Source organism: Gavialis gangeticus, unplaced genomic scaffold (genome assembly GCF_001723915.1).
Source record: "Gavialis gangeticus isolate Ggan-Ray unplaced genomic scaffold, GavGan_comp1, whole genome shotgun sequence".
Lineage (NCBI taxonomy): Eukaryota > Metazoa > Chordata > Crocodylia > Gavialidae > Gavialis > Gavialis gangeticus.
Genome location: NW_017729012.1, coordinates 4,279,197 through 4,285,196, shown reverse-complemented (window position 1 = coordinate 4,285,196; position 6,000 = coordinate 4,279,197). Strand labels below are relative to the sequence as shown.

At 49.2% G+C, this 6,000-nt stretch overlaps 1 protein-coding gene across 10 annotated transcripts in view; it reads right to left on the bottom strand.

Annotated features, from left to right (window-relative positions):
* The window catches only part of MSI2 (musashi RNA binding protein 2), a 414,613-nt gene that overhangs the window by 171,683 nt on the left and 236,930 nt on the right, over positions 1 to 6,000 (bottom strand). The gene's annotated exons all lie outside the window — the stretch shown is intronic.

Genomic DNA, 6,000 nt, shown 5'->3' with positions numbered 1-6,000 from the left:
CAGAAGATGTGAACCTGATTCTTCTCCTGTCAAACAGGTGATTGGGTGGAGCAGGAGAGTGGGGTCAATGTCTGGAAATGTAACCAATTATAGATAGACACGCTTTTTGATATTAATACACACACACACACATACATATGTACACACACATACACACACACACACACATACACACACACACACACACACACACTAGAGGAAACCAAGACAGATATTTTTACCTGCTATTTCTCCTTCCCTTGGCTTATTTGAAAACACAGGCTGTAACACACAAGTGGTTTCAAGGATTGCTATTAACGCTGCCATTGCACGCTACTGCATTTTAAGCGTGTTTCAAAATCCAATCAGAACATGAAATCTGGGGTGCTTTATAAGCAATCGATACGGCAGAACCCTCTTCATTACAACAAGCTGGTGGACAGTTTACCGGCTTGATTAAAAGTGGCCACCTGTTCAGCGAGAACACATCTGAAAGGACTTGATTAAATCAAAACCAAGAATAGAGGTGAATCATTGCATTTCAGTGTTCATTTGCATTTGTTTCTTCTTTTCACCTTTACGTGGCAGATTTAAAGATCTGGAGTTCGGCATTTCATACCCGTTTGGCACTTGCTCAAGCAGCAAAGTGACTTAGCACCACCTGAATGCTTCCCCCATTAGGAGGAATTTTGGCTAATACTCTCCCAATTAAGCAGCAGTCACTGTCATTCACTTGGCAATAGGCTAAGTCACTTCCCTGGGAGAAGGAGGTAAGGAAGGTGTAGAGGCACCCTCAAGTCATGTGCGAGACGCAGAGCTGGTGTGTGGACAGCTCAGGGTGCCTAGCCCTACACAGGACTGAGTCCCAGATCCAGTTTAACTGGTGTATGCTGGAGGTGAGAATGACAAGATCTTTTTAAACAGCATTTCAGCATACAATCATAGAAAATGAGGGCTGGAAGGGACCTCAGGAGGTCACATCAAGTCCAACCCCCTGCTCCAAGCAGGACCAGCCCCAACCAGATCATCCCAACCAAGGTCCAGCATCATCACGCCTTCAGCCCTGAATGAATCTCTTTAGCTTCCCAGCCCTTCAGATCCTTTCAACTACATTCACACAAAGCTGCTAAGGTAAAGAGATGCTACTCAGTATCTGTAGTAAAACAAGACTATTCCAAAAAAAAATGCAACCAGAGCCAGTACAAAAAATAAGACAGAACTGCTGCAGACTTGTTGCTTCCTCTCTTCTAGCAAAGGAGTCTGCTTTTTTTTTTTTATTTTCATTTTTTAGTTGGCATGGAAGAGCCAGGGTTTTGCAGAAGCAAAGGTGCCCTCTATATATGCAGCCCTGAACTTCAGTAGCGATGGAACTTTTTTTCAGATAAGATAATGGAGAGATGGTTTTGACAGGAGAATCCGTCCTCTGAGGGCTTATCATTCAGGCTCACACCTGATAACGCCAGGCTACCAAACACAATAGTCCATTTCCCCCCCCCAAAAAGAGTATTTAAAAGAACTGAATTGAAGCAGCTAAAGCACAGCTCAGCATTAGCGCCGAACAGCCAGAAACGTGTCCCCGCGCCCTCATGGCTTGGAAAGTGCTTACAGCAGCACAGTGCCACACACAGGAGATGCACCAAGGGTCACCTTGAAATCTGTACGGAAGGGGACAACGAGCATCTCGGTGGCAGGAAAGGAGGAAGGACTCGCGCACCGTGGTTTGACTTCCAACACCACTCCATCGCTTCCCCTGCGCCTTGACAGTGGAGCTGTGGAGGGCAGCAGACACCAGGTTTCATCCTGGAAACAGGTTGCCCATGCAATCAGCAGGCAGGAACAAAGGCAGGTATCTTTGGGATTCGTGGCATCAGGCTCCTGCTTCTCATGGGGAACAGAAACCTGGACTTTTGGTTTCAGATGCACAAGTCTCAGCCACTCAAGTGAACAAGAGTGGCTGCCTGGAGCAGGTTGTAGCCATATTGGTCTAGAGGAAAAAGCAATCAGGACTCGTGGTAGAGGTGATCTCTTTTATTAGACCCACTAGATTTTTGCAAAAGATTTTTTTTTGCAAAACTCTAGTGGGTCTAATAAAAGATATTGCCTGTAGGGCAAGTCCTGATTGCCTGGAGTAGAGCTTTTATCCCCCCTGTGAGGCCGGCACTAGAGGGTAACACTGTCCTACAGATCGGAGCCAGTACTTTGCAGCTGCAAGAGCTGTGCAGCCTGGCTGCATTGCATGATGCTGGGTTTGCCGTGCCTTTGAGGGTACCGCCCTGTGAATCCGAGGAAGTGCCTTCCAAGACTGCTGAACGTCCGTATGGGGCGGACAGGAAAAACCCCAGCTCAGGAACCTGCAAACTGATATTACACAGGCCTCAGAAAAGAAAAAAAGAACCAAACCCACTCGAATTTGGGGATTCGGCTCCCTGGGCCTCCGGCTGGGTGCTGCATAAGCTGCTTCCGAGTCTGGACAGTTTCAGGGGAGAAAACAAAGAGCGTAACGGGTGGGTGGAAGGATCGCTGCAGCACGTTCACGCTAGTTAAATCTCTGCCGCGGTCAGGACTCAGCCCCTTGGCTCTCCTCTACCTCTGGCACGTACCAGAACGAGGTCGGAGAGGAGATTTAAGCTTGCTGTGCCAAACGCAAAAGCCCCATGCAATGCTGCTCTTAGAAGCAACAAATAACCTGTCGAGCCCTTGACCAGAGGAAGGGTATAGTTTATGTCCCTTTTCAGAACGGCTAGAAGGGGAGCGGTGGAAATTCCCCCGATACAAAAGGAAACCTTTTGGGCTGCGTGAAAGGTTTGAACTCTTGGTTCCCCTTAGAAATCAATGGAAACTGGAGGTGGAGCTCTATTGCCTTTGCAAATCACAGTCCTTCCCATTTATCTTGTACTCATGAAAGCTGCATTACTCTGGTTACTGCCGCCCTAACCCGAAGGCTTTTTAGAGGAGAGTCAGTGGTGGGGATGAGCGAGGAAGGCAAAAGAGACTCTGGAAGTTTTATTCCCCCCATCCCACAACCACTGGTCACTAGGCGGCTTGTTAAAGCAAGCTCCTCGCACAAAGCGTCATTGAAAAGGGCAGCGTCGGGAGTTCAAGTCCCCTGATCCCGCCATGGAGATGGACAATGCTGCAGCCAGCGGCGCTGGTATTCTAGCAAGTGGGGCTTGGCCACGGTCCCGGGGCCTCTTTCCAAAACTCGTAACACTTCTTGACTTGTCTCAGACTCCTTTAAACTTTTTGGCAGCCTCCCTAAGCAAACGCACGATATACATTATTCCGAGAAGCTGACACTTTTGTGGCCGAGACAATGACGGTATCAGTCAAGCGAGTCCCCACAAAGAGCCGACATTCAAACTGTTTAAGTGGCTGGAGCCTGAAGGGCAAATGACGTCAGCCTGGTAAGCTCCGTTTCCACGTGGGCACGGGAAGCGCGGACCACCCCCATCAGACCTATCCCATGGCACTATAGCCGACGGTAAAACAAGAGAGGCCTTTGCAGGGTGACGTCCCTGCCACGCCAAGAGAGAGACCCGCTAAGGGTATATTTACACCGCAGTCACTTCATTCACCTCCGGAGGTTAAATTAGCCCCTGCTGGATACCATGCTGCTACAGGTAGACTGGCACCTGGTTCAAAGCTGGGTGACTTTTTAATGACGAGGGTGGACCACCTCCTTGACGGACAGAAATGCCTCCTGTGACATAGGGAGGGGCAAATTATTTACCTTGAGACCCTGCTTGCTCAGAAAATCTTCTTGAGAGTCTCTCAGTCCCAGTTTTCAAAAACGCCACAGTGCTTGAAACCCCTGGGAGAAGCCTTGTAGTGATGATAGCTTTAGACATACAGTTATCCCCATTTTAAAGACAGAAGGATTGTGTCCTGCCCCAAGTCGGATCAAAATTCAGGCGTTTCCTGACTTCCAGCTTATGCCTGTAGGTTCACAGGTATAACTCCCAAGGATTACCAAATTATACCACCGCCAAAAGCATGTGCCAGTATGAGGCCTTATTCCAAATTCACAGGAAACCGTTTTCCCACGACACAGGCCAACAGCTCCTAACGTTTTAGCCAGGAGGTTGCTGTCAACCATTTGTATCACCATTCATAATCGGCACGTTGTTATGTTAACGTGATCCGGGAGCTTCGCAGTCAGCGGATTATTTAAAATATACATTTTTTTTTTTTAATACAGTTGATTCATTTGCCCCATTGGATCATTTCTGCAGCTGACAGAAAAATGAATGAAATAAGAAGCTTGGCTTGTAATTCTCAGGTGCCCAGGCTTTATAGGATTACATTTAGCATATATTCAAGGCAATCTGTACGGCACGCAGGGCTGGAAGGAAGCGGATGTATAGCACCCAAGATAAATGGTTGTTTAGTCAAGATGCTCGCGGTCAGATAGCGAAATGCTGGCCTAACTGCCCGCAGTTTCTGCAACTGTACAAGGAGATAAGGAAACCAACTGGGCTGTAAGCAGCTCACCCTGGCCACGATTTGGCCCAAACTTTCAAAGTGGGCGCGGGGGGATTAAGAGCATGCAAAATGCAAGAAGCATCAACATTTTAGCCTCCCTGCTCAAAATTCAGGCCCGGCTGGGACACGCTCCCCGTCCACGCCTGCCTGGCGTGGTCCAGCCGTACGCACTTCCTCAACACGTGTTGGAGCAGCACGGTCACGCTGCTGCGACACCGAGAAATCAGTGACAATGGTCAAGCAGCCCCGTTTGTCACCAGGGGAAACACGGAGGCCACAGCGGCGTTTCTAATCCCACCATACTCCTCCTCCCCTTCACCCGGGCACGAGGCTGGCACTAAATTGTATTGCTTGTGTTCAGTGATCCTTGCTGGAAGTTGACACCTGAAACTCAAGGATGCAGACGTGACCGGAGGGGCAGGCGCCGCTCGTGCTCCTGTGAAGTCATGGGCAGGGAAACGCATCAATAAAACGTTCCTGTCGTCAGCCCCCGGGGCATTAATTAATCTTTCAGAAAAACAGGCTCCATAAAAACAAAGCATCAGAGCCCAGAGCTTCAAACCAACAACAGCGCCTTCGATGTTACGGTGAGCAGCACAGCAGTAAAAAAAAAAAAAAAAAAAAAGCAGAGCGGTCAAAAACCCTGGCTCCTTCCCCTGCTCATGCCTTATGCAGGCAGGTCTGGGCACCCTCTTTTTGGTCTGTGCAGGGACAGCACCTAGCACCCAGCAGGCCCGCTCCACGAGTGGGACTCGTAATTCCAACATAACAAATCAGAATAGCACATCACCACCACCTGTCCCTCCCTGTGACTCTTCTGCTTCTTCCCCATCTGTCTTTCTGAGTTGTCATCGCTTACACTGATCCGGTAAGAAGCAGAACACGCCGTTCCCGGAGGGGATGGGGGCGGACAGTGGAACTGGACCAAATCTAGCACTGAGACCTACGTCCCTTATAATTGGGGTGCGTTCATTCAACTCCTTCCCGGAGGATAATTAAACCAACTGGCTTCTTAAGCCCGGTGGCATGCATCCTTCTTGCTTGCTTAGGAGAAGTTTGGCTCGGGAAGTCATACGGCAGCATTCCCAGGATTCCTGCTTCTTGCCTTGCCCCCATACCACGGCACTCGCTCGCACTCTCTCTCTCCCAGCTGAAGTTTTGTTCTACAAACACCAGACTCTTTCACAAAATAAGAAAACTCAGATCACAGGAAGAGACGGGGGGAAAAAAGGGGAATCAAAAGAGTCAGAGGGCCATATTCTTAGGCACAATCTTCAGTGTCTGCCTCGGAAAACTTGCACATCCAAGTGGACTTCTGGCGATTAGCATGGGTCTTGCATGTGCGTGCACACAAATTTAGATGGACTACGGCACCCAGCTGAGTCCAAGCTCCACCAGAGGAAGAGAATCAAGGTCCTTGCACATGCAAAAAGGCTTCAAAGTTACATGCAGGTATCTACCGTGGGACCTCACAACGTGCCACGAGGTAGCAGGGAGAGGTATGGGTGCGTGCCCCTCCCTTGGTACTGAAGGCAGGAC